Consider the following 20,935-nt stretch of genomic DNA (forward strand, 5'->3'; position numbering starts at 1 on the left):
ACAAGCCAAAACGAAAAAATTAAACAAGTCTAAATTGAAAACATATATATAAGCAAAATTACAGATCTAATATTGTTGGGCTGATGTTTAGACGAATTATATATATATATATATATATATATATATATATTTATATATATAAACAAGTCTAAATTGAAAACAACGTTCAAATGATTGCGTTGGATAAAAACCGCAATTTTTATAACTGTGCATGCAAAACAAATGTCTTGGTAGAGGGGTCTAAATACAGCACAAACAACATTTTCCAAAAGACCAAAAAAGTGAAAAAGTATATTTTAACAAAACGCATTGGACTAGCAGGTCGAACAACGGATGTTCTTAAACCCTGCTGACTGCCATTGGCGATTGCCGAATAAACGAATCACCAGATGTAACAAAATGGATCTTAACTATTAATTTAATACCAAACAGAAAACAATAAACTTGCGGAAAAGATGGTTTACCGCAAACAAAAGGTGCAAAAATTAGTACACCACACCCGGATTTCGACAATTATATTTCTTCAGTGATGTTAGGAATCGAAACGGTATTTGGAATGCCATATAATATACCTCAATTATGGATAGACTCTTGAATTTTGAAAGAGTCTAAATAGGATGAACGGATCATATAAACCCGAAGGCAAATATAATACAAGCCCAAACGAAAAATATAAACAAGTCTAAATTGAAAACAACGTTCAAACCTATATATATATACTTGTCTAAATTGAAAACAACGTTCCAACCTATGATTGCGTTGGATAAAAACTGCAATGTTGATACGTGTGCAGGCAAAACAAATTTCTTGGTAGAGTATATATATATAGACATCTGGTCCCCTTGACAGTGAAAACCCTTTTTTTTTTGGCTGTGTAGGATGTATGAATACATTGTCACATTCGCAAACAATTTAGGTATCAAATCAGACGCCTTGTGCAAGGAGGCTGCAACGCCCTCTGATAGCTAAACAAATGTTTGAATTGAATTTTTGAAGGGTCCGTTGATGACCTGAATACATGTATGGTAAGGCAATATAAAGTTTGCTTCTTTGAAACATATCCCATTTTCCAGTGGGAGTCTTAGTTTTTTTGTCATTCAAATCGGTCGATCCCATGTGTATTTCTTATCCATTATATATATTATTTACTTGTTTCAATCGTGAGTATTCTTGAAATATTTGCCACTGATCTCGTACGATGATACGGATTATACTTACTCTCAAAAGCGTTCGAAGACAATCCAGGTGGGAAGGTATTTTTCCCCATAATGATGATCAGAATAATAAGCATTACAACATATTAGAGAGTGAAGGAAATCTCATGTATATAGTGGGATAAAAGTATAGGCTGTAATACATGTAGGACCTATTTACGGATGTCTGGTAATACAAGCCTTAAATAAGTAGTGATGAATATTTGGTTGATTCGTATCATTTTTCTTTATAGCCATTTCACTAAAATTTAGTATAAAAATTTCAATTACTGTTTCATTGTCCAATAAACACCAAAATTCTCCTAAGCAGACATTTTTTCAACTACCTAACACATCTAATTCCGCGATATTTCTTTCTCTATTTTTTTTATTTAACAGAATTCTTACACGTCTCTGGACGTATAGCTTACCCAGCATTTTCTGTATGAACTACAATACCGGTCTCCGTCGGAAAGAAAACAGGAAGGATCTTTGCATATATTCCTTTTGAGTTAGATCCTAGTGTATTCCTATAGCAATCCCACTTAGAACTTCCAATGATAACTTGTCCAGCTTTCCATTCGTTTGCAATGGTGTTTGTTTTATCAGCTATTAGAACTTTGGATTTTTCACAGACAACACGCTTTAATAGAAAGACATACATTCGTAAAAATCACTAGTCTAGTGAAACGATTTAAAATAGTAATCTGTAAAAAATGATACGAATAAAATTACTTACTCCAAGGTCTCATTACAAGAAAAAAGATGAATCATAAATTCAACAAAAAGAATGAACAACGATTTTACAATGAATGTCAATAACATCTATGGCATCATATCTCTGCATTCCATATAGACACAAATTCCTTCTCAACAGCGCCATTAGTCAGTCTTGATTCATTCTACTAGCTCCATGTTAACATTTCCAGTACATGTATCAGTGATATGAATATAGGAGATGAGGTTATACATTAATGAAACAACAACCCATCAAAATATAAACATAATAGCATATCGACTTTATAAACCCTTCAGTTTTTATAAATTCACACAAACTGCATTACAGTATCAGTAAGTTAGCCATTACTCTGTAGTTTAACTCTTTCTCCACTTTCTGGATGATGGAAATCTATATCATGACGGAATGGCACTGCCTCGGACAGTGGTAGTAAAGTTAGTATAAGTAATAAAAACATTGTACATCCTATGGTTGTCTGTTCTCTATCAGGTCTACTATTTATTGATTATTTCCATATTACTTCTTGGTTACAAAGTAGAGTCCCCGGTATTATGTGAACTATTTTGCAGTTTTATATTTGAAAAATTGAACAAAATATTGATATTTCAAGTTAAAATATTTGATAGGACAGCGAAATTAAACTTTACACTGCACTTAGTAGATAAAATGCCTGAATAAAAGGAGATGTCTGACCTACAATACTAAAAGAAAGATAGTGGTATTACGCTTAAATAGGTTCCTTTTCCAGCTATGAACTTCGAATGCACCCTTATTAGCATCCGCCATTATTGTATTTAATAAATTTTAATATCTTCCTAATTATGAATTACAGGCAGCTTCGATTTTAATATCTAAAACTTGCATTGAGGTGCAAGATGTTGCTCTGTGTTGAAGGCCTCTCTGACTTTGAGACAAATAACAGCAATAAAAGAGCTGTTCCTGTGCTTTTTTTTTTGTTTTTTGTAGAGCACTGTACTGATTTTGTATCATGGATGGATACCCCATACCCGTTCTTGTCTATTAGGTGATCTTGCTGTTTAAAGTGTCTCTTTATCTATTATAGTTTTTTTACGCTTTACATCCCAAAACTTAAACATATGTATTAATTGTCATTTAATGGCAATAACTTTTCTAAGGAGTCGACCATTTAGCTTATTTGTAGATCTTCCCTTGTTTGTCATTTTTGCCATTAAAATCGAATGGTGAAAGGTACATTTTACCCTTCTCTGATACAGTATTTTAACAACGGGTCAAACTTCTAAATGCCCCGTGATTAGACACTTCTAATTGCCCCGTGATTAGACAAAACATTGCAAATACCCGTAGTTAATTGAGGGTTGAAACCATAACCTCAAGCACTTGAAGAGTAATATAAGTGTTGTGTACAATGTTAGTTTAAATACGTTGAGTTACATGGTCAGTTACATGTATGAACAATATCGTAGATAATTTTCTTCTTCTTCTTCTTCTTCTTCTTTTTCAGGATGTCCACCCTATTTGCAGGGTCACCGCATTTAAAAAAATGTTTATTTTTAAAAATGCGTTATTAAAAATTTTTGTTATTTTTTTTTTTATATGTTTTAGTTAAAATTTAAATAATGATAGTAACAGAGTTAGAATAGAACAAAATTAAAAAAACAAAATTTTACATTTACTTTAAAATGGATAAAATACTAGCTTATCAGAAGCTAAATGTAGTTTCTTTGTAAAATTCTCTTAAAAAAAGAAAGTGTTACGAATTACTATTCAGTCTTAATAATAGGTAAAATTATGTACTTGTGTAGTTTCATATATAGTTTATATGTACTTAAAATCTAAAATGGTAAAAACTCTTTAAAAATTAGTTTTAAAAACAGTAGTGGTCATTATTACAATTTAAGAACTGCAAGGTTATTTACAAGGGTCATTAATATTCATATACTCTAGTTATAGTTTTAACTTAGAAGTAATTTTCTATATCACTTAATATTTAATTAAGTATATACATCATAAGTAGTATAACACTTGTTACATTCCCATTACTGACAGCCACCCGCAATTGTTAAGCATTAAGAACTTTAAAAATGATTGTTCATTTGTTTTCCAGAAGTTGGGTTCTCTTAACATGCTATGCATAGATCCATGGCCAGTCTTCGGAAATTCGTTCTATATCTCTCAGCTGAGACACTGATATAAGGTTGGTCCTACAACAGTCAACTAAAAATTCAAGAAGGTCCTCATCAGAATTAATTATACTGCAATAAGGGATCTGATTATCCTCCAGTAGGGATTTGAGTCTATTGTGATGAATTTTTCTCACACTATTCAGACTTTCACACGTAACTAGGAAGTGTTTATAATCATCAGGTCCTACCATGCACAATTTACATTCTGCAAATTTTGTTTCGTCAAATCGGTTGGTAATACTTTGGGTTTTATATTTTCCTGTAAGTTTCCTGGATTTTATTATCCCTTTGCTAACATCTCTTTTGTGATCTCTGACACTATCAAGTGATACCATTTTTTGAAAATTATTTAGAAATTACACATAAGGTTATTGATACTTCCAATTCTCCTCAGTGCGTCAGATATTAGACAATCATAACATTAACAGGTATCAACTCATTAAGGTCTCATCTGAACAGTTACAAGTCTTAACTATGTATTGGTTACCTAACCTAAACCGTAAAATATTGCTTCATTTCGGTCCCTTTTAGCAATTCTACAACTAATCTCGTTTGTTGTTTTGTAGGAAAACCAGACCGTTAGTTTTCACGTTTGAATTGTTTTTACATATATCATGTCGGGGACTTTTATAGCTTCTTATGCTGGATTGATTTTCCTCATTGTTTAAGGCCGAACTGGAATGTTGTCTCATTAGCATTCATATCATTTTCTCTTTACTTCTATTGTTCTTGAGTTATTATGAATCATAATGCAAATATGGGCGGCAAAATTCAAAAATGTAAATACTGATATCTGTCTTGTGACTTTTCAAATAACCTTATTTGTTACATTCCTGAATCTTTATATTTTTTTTGTGAAGGTTAATTTTGATATATTTCATGTACATTTATAAATATGCTACATGGCATACCTACTGACTTTACTTTTTCTATCGATCTAACTATCTAAGTTCTTTATATTGGAGGAAATATAGATGTATGCAACATGTAAATATAAGATGCCTCAATTAAGCAATCACCAATAGCAAAAACAATAAACAGTCTCAATACTTCTACTTACCAACTGGATACTGGTTGATTGAATGATTAAAATGAAAATAAGGAGAGTTGTTATATTTGCCAATGAGACAACTATTCACTTAATACCAAAATGACGTAGATGTAAGCAATAATAATATTGTAGGTCACCGTTCGGTCTTCAACAATGAGCACAACAGGTCTTTTTAAACACAATTTTAGATGTGATACTGTAAATTTTAGGTTGAAGAACATTTTGGAAAATGGTCTTAGTGTGCAACAAATTCAGGGGACATTGACCCTCTTTTACAACCGCTAAAATATAAACCGTTTAGGTTGTTCTTTAACTTATGGAGCGTCACAGTTTAATCGATGCCGTATGAATAACAGGAAATGTGGGTGAACCTCACCGAGACAGCAAACTAACGGGTTCAAGAGGCCAACATTCAGTCGTCAACAATTGTGTATATACAATATATTAAACTCGTCCCCAGTCTTAAAAATGTTAAGATAAATTAATATTCACCTAAATAACGACAGTTTCTTGCCTTTACTGTATTTAAGATAATTGTTGAATACGTTTTTGTAATAAAATTAATATCTTGCCTTACTTTTTTTAAACTTTACTTGAACCTGAACTCTTACTATCAACCGGTTCATTGGCAATCCCAAGTTTAAATTCCAGCGAACCCTAGGGTGATTGGAAGATAAATATATGGTCCCCTTGGGTCGTCTTCCGATCGGTAGTAAAACCTTTGCCACTTGGGGTGTCCGTTAAGTTGTAAAGGATTCATAAATATGAAATAACGTCCGATCAGAATGGGGGCGTTGAATCTGATGTCTCTTGTGGAGAGAGTTTCACACTCTTTGCACGTTCCAAACCCTTGCAATATTTTTTTCGGTGTTCGTATGTGGTTTTTTGCAATGCTAATTTTTTTGTGCTGTCTTTGTATTTAAACATTTACAATAGAATAGAATTAGTGGTTTTGAGGATAACTTAAAGCCAAAAGTTTAAGGACCAGCACAAAAAAAACAACATTTTCTTTACATTTTGAAAAAAGTTGAATATTAAAGTAAAAATTTGATATTTCTATGTCCGCCATGTTGGATATTACCGGAAGTAAGGGTTTAAAAGACATATGTCTTATACATTGTATCCATGAGTAGCACCACAGAAAGGTTCCTGCACAATGTAATGATAGTAGCAATACGTTAAAACACATTTCAATTACCCTCCCTAAAAAATAAGCTTATTTTAGTACAATGTCCGCCATGTTGGATTTTACCGGAAGTAGGGTTTTTGAAGACACTAATCTATATAATATATCCAAAAGTAGTACATAACTAAGGTTTTTTTAATTTGAAGTTTCATGTGACTTTAATAACTTTAACTTTCAAGTGTTGGGAAAAAAAATCAGGATAAAAATAATATATGTACATTGTCGGAAAATATAAAATTTATTTGTACTCGCTACGAAACAAGAGAAAAGCTCGGCGAGCCTCGCTTTTCGTCCTGTTTCAACTCAATTTTATTTTTTCCGACAATGTGCATATATTTTATATATATTATGCCACTTAGGACTAGAAGGGGAACTGTCACATGTACATTGTTTTCATATTATGGTAGAGATTGATATTTGATACATAAATTCCAAATTCTATAGAAAAAGAACCATGTGAACAATATATAGGCAGAGACTCTGATATAGGCACGTGCCAGTTTTTCTTTGATATTGCCGAAAATCAGTAAACCGATTGACACGAGCCAACTTACAGAACAACTGATTAAACAATCATAATCTTTTTTTATATTTCAAGTAATTAACAATTGTAAAGACTATAATACAAAAAATGTATAATCATATGTTTTGTTCTAATTTACAAATTTTAAAGGACAAATGATTTTGCTTTTGTTTTATTTCTCTTCCAATAAAGTTATTGGCGTGCATGGCTTTGATTTGCCTCAACTATTATGAAGTTAGAATGTGGTCAGCTTTTAAAATGTTTATGTATTATAGAGTTATCAAGACAAAAGGAATAAAATTGTCGACAATAAAAAAGAATTGATATTCTATGGTCAAAATAGATATACGAAGTTGTTGTATGAGTGCTAATGAGACAACTCTCCATCCAAGTCCCAATTTGTAAAAAAATAACCATTATCAAAGTACGGCCTTCAACATGGAGCCTTGGCTCACACCGAACAACAAGCTATAAATAGCCCCAAAATGACTAGTGTAAAACCATCAAAAAACGACAACCACTGAACAACAGGTGCAAACAAATGCAGCGGGGTTAAATGACCAAAACCTTTAATTTATTAAACGAATAATTCCCGAGACTTACGTTATAATGTTCTTAATATTTTCAGAATCGTATGCATTAATTTAGAGCAAAATATATAATTTTGTCAGAAAAACATATAGCTCGTACAAATTTAAATAGCTTAGAAAATATCTATTTATCAAATGATGAGAAAATTTTAATTTTTTTTTATACCTATTACTTCATAATCTATTTCTGACAAGACTTCTGATTATGCATGCAATGTTTGCCACTGGACGTAAAGCAACCAACACTCAATCAATCAAATTTTGCTCTAAAAATGAATTAAACAGTATAAGCCACAATTGTATCCATTATTGGTGTTGTGTCTGTTTGTACCGTAAACATACTAAATTCGTTTTTGTCCAGAAATATATTCCTTGGACGAGTTCAAGTAACTATGTAAATAAATTAATTTAAAGGGTTATGTGGTCAGTTGAAATTATTCAGTACAATCATTTTGTGTCCGTCGATTGTCGTCTTTCATACATGTCAAATGTTGTATCCACTGTATGATGTTCGTCGTCTGTTGTTTATGGTAGTCAGGCCTCGGTATTCAGATTTTACCCCCTACTAGGGTCAATCAAGTCAAATCCTTAGAGGTATCCGGCAGGGATGCCCGTGCTCTTCTCTACTTTTTGTAATGTCAGTAGAAATAATGGCCAACCAACTAAGGCAAAACAAAAATATAAGAGGCATAGAATTAAAAATTGATAGTAAAACACATAGCTTGAAAATCACGCAAGTTGCTGATGATACAACTCTATTCCTCAAATCGAAAGAAGAAATCCGAACAGCATTAAATGTAATCGAAATTTTTGGAACTTTTTCCGGACTACAACTAAATAAAAATAAAACAGAAGGAATCTGGATTGGTAAACTCAAACATTGTAGGGATAAAGTAGATGAAATTAATTTCACGGATAAACCCGTAAAAGTGTTAGGAATATATTTCGGCATTAATAAAAAAGATTGTGAAAAATTGAATTGGGATACTAGATATGAAAAGAGTCGAAATCTAATTACATCGTGGAAAAAAAGAAACTTAACAATTTTAGGTAAAATTCTAATAGTTAAAACCCTCATTATACCACAATTTACTTTTTTAGCGAACGTTACAGTTTTAAGAAACTCAAATATACTTGAACTAGAAAGAGAAATCTTTAGTTTTATATGGGATGGTAAAAAAGATAAAATCAAAAGATATACATTGGTAGCAGATTACAACCAGGGAGGGCTAAATATGATCGACATAAAAAGCTACTTCTCCTCTCTTAAGATAAGATGGGTCTCTAGGTTGCTACAGGCAAAACAAGAAAATTGGACATTGATCCCAAAGCTATTTTTAAACAAATTAGGGGAAAATTACCTTATTTTTAGAATGAACTTAAATAACCAAACCTTAAAAAAACTAGATATAACTAAGGATATTCCAGATTTTTACTTAGATATAATAAAAAGTTGGATTTTAATTCATGAAACGAAAAACACAGAACTGAAAAACTTTGTCGAGATAAGAAAGCAAGTTATCTGGGGTAATAAATTTATCAAATTTCAAAACAAGCCGCTTATTATGCATAATTGGATACACAGTGATTTCATTTATCTTAATGATATTATTGACGACAATGGAAAAATTGCCCACGAAAAAATATTTAAAAAACTGCAAAACACTAAAAATTGGATTTCAGAAATTTCGATAGTCAAAAAAGCAATACCAACCTCATGGCTAAAAGTTTTAGCCAAGAAAGAATCCATCAAATCAAATGTAAATTTTAACAGATTATTTATCAATATAAACAAAGAAAACATTGAATTTGAAAATTTAAGCAACAAAAAGGTATATCAATACCTCGTTCGACAAAAAATTTCTCCAAACATCGGCATAAATAAATGGAAAAAAGAACTAGAAATCAATTACAATTTTACCAAATATACGTTTAAATTTATACACCAAAATTTAAAACTGAATAAACTAAAAATGTTTAGATGGAAATTGATAAGCTGCATTCTCCCAAATGGAGAAAATCTCTACAAATGGAAAATCGAATCTAGCCCCTATTGTCAACTTTGTCAACTTAAAGACACGTATCATCACTTTTTTATTGAATGTAAATTTCTAAAAGAATTTTGGGAAATTATAAATAAAATTTTATCTCAAATGAACTTTAATAAAAAAATCAACTTAAAAGATATAGTAATAGGCTACAAAATAACAGATAGCGAGTATATCGGATTCAATATAATTCTGACAATTATAGGATTTGCAATCTACAAATCGTACTATGTATCAAACCAAAGAAATAAATCTACTAATGTATTCATTCTCTTTAAATCTGAATTTGACGAATACTTTAGATCATACAATCTAGACAAAGAATACAATGCAGTCCGGGTGTTTCAAAATTTAATCTAAAGAACAGAAATTTGTTTTCTTCAAAAAAAAAAAAACAAAACATTTTTATGATATTCTTAAGCAGACAGATATCTTAACTATATAAATAAATAAATTACTCACCTAATAAGTTTGAAATCCAAGGATAAAGATATAAAATCGGCAAATTCCACAATAAACATCCATTAAAAAGCATGCTCTCACCTTTAAACAAGGTAAAACATCCGATCAAGAAAATCGATATTCCACACATTTAAACCATGCAATTGATAAACGAGATGACAGTAGATAATTTATTTCGGATTAGTGTATCATATTATTATTGAACATTGTATTTAATTGTAAAAAAACAGTACATAATTAATTTCGGATTAGTATGTCATATTATTATTGAACATTGTATTTAATTGTACTATTACTAATATAAAATATAAGAAAATACTACTTATCTATATGAAACCCTGTTCTTATAGATATTAACAATATCGGGGTACCTTACTGTTAAAGCTGTAGCGGTAAGGTCATTGTTAACAGCTTTAGTGCAATAAAACTTTATTCAAGTGTTAAAAAAAAAAAAAAAAAAAAAAGGTCAATCAAGTGGGGGGGGGGGGGGGGGGGTCTTTTCAGTTATTCTTGGGTAAAAATATGATTGTATTTCTGGTTCAATCCAAAAAGAGACATTGCCAAGGTCAGCAATTGAATGCATTAATAAGTTCAACAAGGTTAAATATCAAAACATATTTTCATTCTCAATATTGTGTGACGATAGTATAACCAGCGCCGTATGTGAACGTTCATATAATGGGCTTTGGCAGCTATTTTTTTTATGTGCAAGCATAGCCAAAATGGATAAGCACTTATGCACGTGCATTAGGCTGCGTGCATTATGATTTACACTTGGACTTTGTATGGTCTTTTACACTTTGCATGCCGACATCAATCTTTATTTGAGGTACAGTCCGTGATCTTGATGACTATATAATTAAATGAACATAATATCAGCATTTAAAAGGCAATAATATATAAAATAACGAACATGTATCTCTGAAGGGGGGAGGTGGATCATTCTGATTTTCTTGTACCACACAAGCATTATTTTTTGTCGCGATTTTTGCTTTATAAATTTTATGACAAAAAAACTCACATTACGAAATATATTCTCCTTTTCCCTGATAAGATATTTAAAATAAAAATAATTAAAAATCAAGTTACAGTTGCATGGTAGTTCCCAAAGACCCAATTACGTTAAGTGCTGTGTGAAAAGAAACGAAGATCAAATATATATACAAATTAGAAGATGCAAGTGGTATGATTGCCAAAATGAGACAAATCTCCGCAACAGACCAAACGACACAGAAATAAAAAAAAACTATAAGTCACCGTATATACTGAGAGGACCTATAGAAATATTCAATTCAAATTTCAATGTTTAAATATGTTCAATATATATTGAAAATATACAGTTAAAGATAAATATAACAACCTAAAATTAGTGTATACTGACAATTGAAGAAACACGATATATTGTTTGATTCAAAATTAATCCAAGTGCTGTATATCGATTACTATTATTTTTTTATTTTTCGATTACTGTTGACTTCAAGTATAGGTGTTTGGTGTTTAGTGATCCGTATCGGTTCACTCTATACACGTACGACTGTCGTCTTAACAAATTATCAAAAAAGCTAATTGCCATTCCAATCACATATACACAGGATGTCCACCTCAGATTTTCACCACATGTTTAATACATCCAGCTGTAAGTTACCTGTGTATAGTTTTTAACTTTTAACTTTACAAGGATCATGAAGATGTACAGATAGAAAGATTGTTTATTCCCATAAAAACATGAATACAAATTATAAGTTGTCATAACATAAAATAAATATTAAAAAAGAAATTAAAATAAATAAAAGTAGATAAAATAAATAAATATATGAGAATACAAATAAAAATGTTCAAAGAAATAGTGTTTAAATTTGTTGAAATTATGTTTGAGAAGAAGGAGTAATTTTACTGTTGATGCATTTTATGAAATTGTAAAGCTGTATGAGTGTTTTGGGTTTTTCAACAGTTCGTTTGGTATCATTCAATCTTTTCCTTTCATCTTCTTAAACTGGACAAGCACGAATATAGTGATAGTCGTCTCCGATATGTCCATTCTGGCATATAGAACACATTTTGTCACTTCTGTCAACATGATACCTTCTCCCTATATCTATAAGCAATACATTTTTGCACTTTTCATTCTGATTTTAACACATTACAAGTTTGATTCGTCCGAAGTTCGCACTGACTATATTTCAACTCTTTATGGAATTTTTTTTAAAGTAAGATACAATGCATCTACAAATGGAAAAAGGGGGGGGGGGGTAAAAAATAAGTTTTAAAACGTGTTATCGTGTGACAATCAAATATGCACAATATAAGGAATGCACATAATTTTCAGACATAGGATTTTCGTTTAGATTATATGAAATTATAGCATAATAATTAGGTTTTTACTCTTAAATAAAAAAGATAGTCATAGTATCACAGCTTCACGTATATATACATTTATGTGTGTGTTATATTTTCGAGCTTTATAACATAATGTCATCTATGATTGATTGATAATTGCCTATTTTCCAGTGGCAACTATTTCATGCATGTTCAGTACGAATGTATAAGTTTGTTGATTGCTTCTGTTTAATTACTTCTAACTGTTATACACTATATGAGTACACCTGTCTACTGATAAAGACTTATGTTGGTATCAAAATGCATTCTAGATATTGTTGTCGTAGAGTTGCTGTCATATTGATGTACACCCAATATATTCCTAAATTCACAATGTATGTGAACAGTAATAAAAGACTAATTCCGAGCAATATTTGACTTATGAGGCACTGTATAGACACATTCTGAACTATTTAAAATGTTATATATAAAAATAAGAATAAAAGGTATGATCGTGATGGAAAAATCTCTCCACAAGAGACCAAAGGCCGTTTTTCTTTTTTATTTACATCTTTTGTCCATTATTCTCTATTCATTATGAAATAGCACCTCATTATTCTCTATTCTCTATTTTTTGGGTACATTTTTCTTTATTCTTTATATTCTTACATTCATATTCTCTTTTCTGCAAACCCACATTCACACCCTCTCAAATTTCTTGCATTTTTGTGTTAGGTAATATTTTTCGGAATTTTAAAAACATTTCATTTTTTGTTAAAACAAAAATGTCTTGAACAGTTTTAATATTATATATATATTTTTATTTATCATATATATATGTCATCGGAAATTTTTTGCAATGATTCATATTGGGTTAAAATCTAAATCAAGTTAAAGTTTTAATGAAGTATTTGCAATATTTATTATGGGCCTGATTTGATGGTCTCATTTAACAGAATTATATACTTAATGATCATGTAATCGAATAAAAATAAAACAAATATAAATTGAAAAGTGAATGAACGAAGTTTATTCTCATAAATCTACGTATCATAGTCACAGAGAAAATTTATATTTACAATAATAAAATAAATTTGACGTTAGCGATTTATTCAGCAAGATATATATTTAGTTTTAAAATAGTGGAACCCGATTTTTACTGAGAGCGGGGATTGCCAGTTTAAAGGTTTTTTTTCAATAGCCGCTTCCGACGTTAAAGCTATATATAAAAAAAAAAACGCAATTCCGACCACAGATTTCTTGTATATTGTAATTTATAGCCATTTAACTTTCAAACATATATCATTTTGGGCAATTAAACACAGCAGAAGTATTTTTCACGGAAAGAAATCAATATCATTGAGTAATCGATCAATGTACTGAAAATTATAGTCCAAGCGCGAATGAAGGGAGACAAACCTTACAAATCTGCACAAACTATTTTATGTCATAATCGATAGATTTACCTGGCACTGAACACTACTGAAAATTCCCAAACAACTATTTTATCGATGTACTGATTAGTACGAAAACGTTCTTGACGCTACTGAATTGAATACAAAGCATTTTCTCTTAATTACCTGAGTCAGTACTGAACTGTACTGGATCTCCTGCGCGGATCAGGGTACTGAACACGTACTGAATAACTGAAAAAGATCTTGACATTTTTTCTTGCGGTAAATTCAGGCATTTAAGAGTTGTTCAGTTTAAAATGACCGTTTCAGTAATAAAAACGGTTACTAGTGCTTGGAATATAGATCGAGAACATCCATTATGTGACCGCCTACAGGTGGCGTCGTGGCATCAATCACAAATGGGCTTGAAGCAGTAAAGGAGGAAAGTCCAGCTCCATTTGTAGCCTTCGAAGAAAAACATGATACCAGTAGTTGAAATTGAGTTCAATACAGATTTAATTGGACTTAATTAAATTAAATGAACTTGCCAGTTGATAGCTCAAAAAGTTATTATATTAAATAATTATTTGTTTTGTTTATTTCGTCGTTTATTGAATTCAAGACATAAGAAATACAGAAATTTTAACATGTTGAGGGAATAACAAAACATCCAAGAGAAGCATATTAATTATTATGTACTAAAATGAATGTAAAAATAAACAAAAACAAAATAGTAAATACCTTTAAGATAGCAAAGTATCGATGACCATCTTGTCTGCATTGATTGGTACTTATCAACCCATAATTTTCAAATTCTTGAAAGGGAATAATGTCAGCAGATTTGTTTGATGAACCAATACCAATTTCAATTTTACGAATACCACTTTCATTATTCTCAATTTCATTCCATTCCACAGAAATTTCATATGACGTAACAACATATAGTAGGCTGCTTTCAACTTGAATGATGCCAACTGTTGGTGGAGAGTTATCATATATAACACCATCGGAATAAACATCCACTGTTTTATTGCGATGATTATAAGCTGAAAATAAAATTAGAAGTGTTGGTGTATATTTTTAAAATCATTTGCATGCATCAGTTAATGTTTCCACGAAGTAAACATACTAGAACTCCTGACACACTAATCGCATGTGACGTTTCTGGGCTAAAGATATGTCTTTTGGAACTATCAAAATATAATTTTCCTTTTAAAAAAATAGACATATATAAATAAATGTAAAACTTTGATTTAATGGAGACTGGAAGTTATGTATAATTTGTAACTCAAACAATCACACATGTTCTTTATATAATTGCAATTTTGAACTATTTCAAATATGTATAGAATAACATAACTATATATTATATATTATTCTATTTGAAACCTAGTGCATAGTTCATGTAGTTGTCTTATTGGCATTTATACCACATCTCTTAGTTTTACAAGTGAAGTACTACTTTTGTCATTATTGTTTAAGTAGACTAGTCAAAATTTTGATAAATTCATATTGGTGTGCATTGCAATTATGTAAAACTTCATAAAGACTTCATGTAGTTCGAATGTATAACAACTGCCATATTCCTGTTTTGGTACAGACTTGGTAACTAAAACACATATAATGTTATTTCTAATTACTTCTAACTGTGACAACATATATTTGTCCAGCCCTAAGGAGTATATCTGTAGCAACTACTGATGTTTCCAAAGCAACCGTGGTAAAACCAAGTACATCACTAGCACCAGGGCTAGATCCTTTAATGTAAACACAAAAATTTAAGAAAAACGTACAATTTACACACGTGAAACGATAAAATTGAGAATGGAAATGGGGAATATGTCAAAGAGACAACAACCCGACCAAAGAGTAGAAAACAGCCGAAGGCCACCAATGGGTCTTCAACACAGCGGAAAAATAAAAATGTGTACTAGTTCAGTGACAATGGACGTCATACCAAACTCCAAAACATATAAATGAACTAAAATTAAAAACCATACAAGACTAACAAAGGCCAGAGGCTCCTGACTTTGGACAGGCGCAAAAAATGTGTCGGGGTTAAACATGCTTTGTGAGGTCTCAACCCTCCCCCTATACCTCTAACCAATGTAAAATAAACAAACACACAGCAATACGCACAGTAAAACTCACTTTAAAAGCAGTCCGAGTCCGATGTCAGAATATGTAACAAAGGAAACTAAGCAAAATGACAATGATACATAAATTAACAAAGGACTACTAGCAGTTACTGACATGCCAGCTCCAGAGTTAGGGGTTTAGTATCATACAATAATAAAATATATGAGAAGAACATAACCCGTATCATGCCAACAACTGGTTTTAGAACAAATGTTTTTATTTCCGATGCAAAGACCCTGAGTGAATCAATATTAATACCAAAATATGCCATCTTCAATGACCTGACAACAGTATCGTAACTATTTCCCTTCTGAATAAGTCTGTTTAAAGGTTTGGATAGCTGTTATACCATGATGTGATGCCACAAGTTGACGTACAAGATTTGTTGTTTTATAAAGTCACATTTTCATTTAAAAAATAAAGAAAGTGATAACCAAACAAAATGAAAACTGTACATGCTGTTAAACATTTTTTTCATTAGTAGACATACATTTGTGCTTGTATTAGATACATATTATGTCTTTTGATGGAATAGTTTTTGATTTGTTTTTTACGATTATACTTACCAATTGCATACTTATAACCTGTCATATCTGAATTATAGCCTAACTGTAAGGCATCCTTACTGCCTTCGAAACCGGTCTAGTGTATACTCATTGTAGATCCTTCAATAATGAATCCATTGATTGCCTCAACTGACACAAGACCTCCAGTTGGGAAGTTTTCATCGATAACAAATCCATCACTGCAAAATATCTGCATAGTCGATGATTTCCCACATATGTACAAAACCCCGTTCTCAACGATCTTTAGATTTCCAAAATTGACAAAACCACCAATAGTATTTTTGGAAAGTAAACAATGCGGGTCAAATGCGCATTTTTCTCCAAAGATTTTGAATCCCTCGTTAGGTACCAAGTTATTGGCAAGTCTGGTTTGCCTAATATATAGCCACCTATTTCAAAATCTTGACCTGCAAAATCCATTTCGGAATCGTGAAGTTCTGACAATTTTTCACCGATGTTCTCACTATGTTTATATGCCTGAATTATGTTGCCGAAATGACTGTTTATATTCAAATCATATAGAATATCTTTATTGAAAGTATTTGGATCTCCTGAAGTTTTCACGACTGAGCACGTATGGTAGTATGCTCCCGATTGACAGAAGGAATCTATACATACGTATAACTTTGTATAAGAATACACAGGAAGTTCTGGGCAGAAATGTTCTTGCAATAAAATATAAAAAAAACGACTTTGAAATGTTATGTTTAAAATTTGATTTTCTTACAATAATGTTATCGAAAATCTGAGAACATATTTTTTTCTTAATCTGTTATCTATTTTCAGGCAAAGTTGACCTCAAAATTTTAGCAGTTCTCGTAAGCGCCATTTGGTTTTATGCCCTCAAACGATTCATTCTCCTAACTTTCAAACTTTTGATCTTGAGCGTGCATAATGAAGGTATTTCTAGTTTCATTTGGTGTGAGCACTGAAATCATGCCTAGGTTTCATTGTTTTCGAGTAGTCATGGTACATGGTAGTTGTATTTATTGCAGTGTATATAATATTCATGTTTAAAATATTTACTTAGTTAAATTGTCGCATGTTCTCCTTATATTGCTTTTCATTTGTTTTTACCGCATGTTTCCTATGAATAATCTACATTATAAATATCTTCATAACATAAATGATATTTACACGTATTTCAATTCCTTTCCATGTTTGGTTCCGTATTATTTTCCACGTTGATAACATATTGTGTCCCATTTCATCTTTAAACAAAGCCCATCTATATGCAACGGCATATTCTATAAGTCCATGTTTGAACATACAAATTTTGCAGCATTTACAGTAGTATTTGTGCACAGTACACTTGGTATAATTGTTGTTTCTATTTTTTGATCCCTTTTCAAATTTCGAACTACAGTAAATTCCTTAGAGAAAACGTGTGCCAAGCAGATCTGTCCGAAACAAGGTTTAACGACAGCTTTATGATATCCTTCTGTAAAATTTCCATGAATAATGAACAGAAGTGTTTCCTGAATTTGTAAACATTAAGTTATGTTTACATTGATCATGTGAACTTTTGCAAACTGCAGTTAAGTAATGGCTTACAAATTTTAGATATTGTCTATCAAGTGACCAGTTAATCGGAATTAGTGTTTTCTGGGACTGTACCGTTTGATCTGTGTCACATTTATAAACTGTGATTTCTAAACTTTCGGTTACGTTGACGATATCATTGCTTAGAACAATGTATAGTTTTTTCATGGCTTTTAGTGGTACAAATTTTAGAATAAAATATTTGGAGGCCTTTTGGGATCCTTTTACAAACAGGTCACTGTTAACAAGTTGAATTTTCAAATTGCTGTAAAGAGATTATACGGAACTAGGGTAAAGTGTTTCCTTTAAAAAGTGTTCCGACATATTCATTGTCATCTGTATATAATGCGAGCCCTTTTTCGCCGCATCATCGCAACTGTCGCCGTGGTTAACAACAAATGATGACATAACCAAAGTTTTGTTTAGGACACTAAACCCATCAGATGAAGTGTAGGTATAACCACCTGACCACAAGTACTTGCTTGTAACAAAATAAATCTCAATGCGCTCCGCGTTCTCAATGTCACACATATAAACATATCTTCATTTTTAGTAATGTCATGTAATGGAACAACATTGTCAAGGTTCTTGCTAGTTCCTAGGCCAGCTTGTAAGTGAACATCTTCATGGTGGTCAAATTCAATCAGAACAAAACAGTACTTAGTGTCAAAGATAATATCTGTATCGAAGTAGGGGGGATTGGTGTTAGGCAAGACGTCCATCACAATACCCGTTCTTTTGGGAATCAAAGATGGCAACTGTATTTTTAAGCTTTCCGTAGTGCAGTAATGACCCGCATTATCGTATACATGAAGTTGTGCGTAAAATAACGAATTAGGAAAGGTATCATGCATCTGTAGTTAATGGGCTGGATATTTTATGCACTGATAATCTGAACCGCATTGTCCACCGTGTGATTTAATTTTCCACGCCAAAAATGGAGTGACAAATGTATTTCTGGTTCCTACAAATGAATTGATATACAAAAAATGAATATAAAACGATGATGAAAATTTAGCTACAATACAAAGATGCATCAATAATTTGAGGGGATTCATTATAACTATTATAGATAAACGATCGGGCTAAGCGTCCGTTTTTCTTAAGATAAGAAAGGTCAGTTCCGCATTTTATGAACTTTTTTTTTAAAACAATATCTCATTAAAATCATTATGGTACATTGTATTTTATGCACTGCAGCAATGTTGTCCGGATACTAAGTGGGAGAACAATTTCTTAAATTCAAATGAAATCATCAACGTTAAAAATTGCGTTAAGAATTAATTTGACAAATACAAAACTTATATCATATCAATATTAATCAAATCGAACCAAACATACCAAATCTGAACATTATCTTTCCAATTTCATCTATTTGCTCGGTATCAAACAAATTACTACGTGTCCAATTGATAACCACATACTTATCGTTCTCAAAAAAAGCATGTACAGTAGAAGGGCAAACAGGTGGTGTTTCGTCGGCAATAACAGGTCCGAACCAGACTTTCGTATCAAGACCAGCTCTATTAAGGACCTTAATAAATATGTAGATATTTTGCTCTCCAATCAAACCGGGATGGTGCTGATTGAATTGTGTAGGATGCAGAATGTTAAGATAATTCAGGAGAGCTGGGTAGTCAAGTTGATTTGTATCGCTTCCAAATCCTATATAGCTATTTCCAATTTGACTAAGATCTTCCTGGATATTCCAGGATATTTCAAAAAGATCAAAAGGTGTGACGATTGTATTTTGATTGCATCTATCAAGTTTGGAACACAAAAACGTAGAAACAGTTTTTGAATTAGCTCTCGATCTAATGTCCTCAGGCAATATTGTTAAGATACTATGTTGTGTTCATGCATATTTGCCTGCATTCATCTCCTTGTAACTTGACTTTAGATAAGATGTCTGTGATAAACCAAGGAGTACCACTATCACAGGCAATTGTTTCCTTAATGTTGGAGTGTTTGACTGAAACATTCCCTATTATAGGTACAGGATTATCATCAGAACAGATAACTATTGATGGAGTCATTGCATTATTGTAAGCTATTATTGAAACTAAATACTGCCCCTCCCCGTTCTGAAATTTTATTTTAATGGAATCATGATTAGTTTCATATATATAAACACCGTCGTGTTTCCTAGTCAAAAAGTCTTTAATTTGACTATAAAATTCCCTTCCTAGAGCCACTTTATATAACTTTATATAACTTTATGCCACTTTCGTGGTCGATGAAATCATGCCAGTGGATAGTTACCTCATCGGAATGAGTGTAATCAATGTCTGGACTTCCAATTGGGCCTTCTGAAACAACACCAACTGCCGGTGGGGAATCATCTATAAGAATATCTAAGTGATTTACTGCAATAAGTTCAGCTTTGTTTGTTACTTTTAATGTTAAGAAGTAACGGCGATTATGGTCTCCTATATGTCTGTTATAAGTTTTAAGTTTTTTTTTCAAATCAGCTATATATGTTGTGAGAGCACATTTTCCAATTTTTGGACAATAACAATTTGATTCCATGCTACAGTTACCCTAAAAAATAAAAAGACCGATTTAGGCAATATTTGATAAAAGTCTAATACGTTTATTCTGATGATTACGCAAGATGCATACCATCTTAAAATACCAATTAATGGTGACTTAAAGGAAATAAATATTCAAGGCCACCTCCACCCTTAGAAACAAAACAAAACAAAAAGAATTTATGCAGAGCTTAAAATGAAATTATAGTTAAAATTACCAGCAATCTGAAATGGGATAATTGGTTTCAATAATCATATTTACAATTCATGTTTTGACATGAAAATACCCGGAATCGTTGTATTATTTGTAACTTTATTCATTTTCCGAGCTCTAATGCATTCATTCCTTTTATTCAGCATAAACATAGGAATACATTTTGGTAATCGAACATGTTGATTTCAGTAATTCAATATGACTGCACATTTCTCACTTATGATGTATCAATCGTGGTTGCATCCATGTAGGAAAAAGGGAAACATAAAAAAATAA

Source organism: Mytilus californianus, unplaced genomic scaffold (assembly GCF_021869535.1).
Source record: "Mytilus californianus isolate M0D057914Y unplaced genomic scaffold, xbMytCali1.0.p SCAF_8, whole genome shotgun sequence".
Taxonomy (NCBI): Eukaryota; Metazoa; Mollusca; class Bivalvia; order Mytilida; family Mytilidae; genus Mytilus; species Mytilus californianus.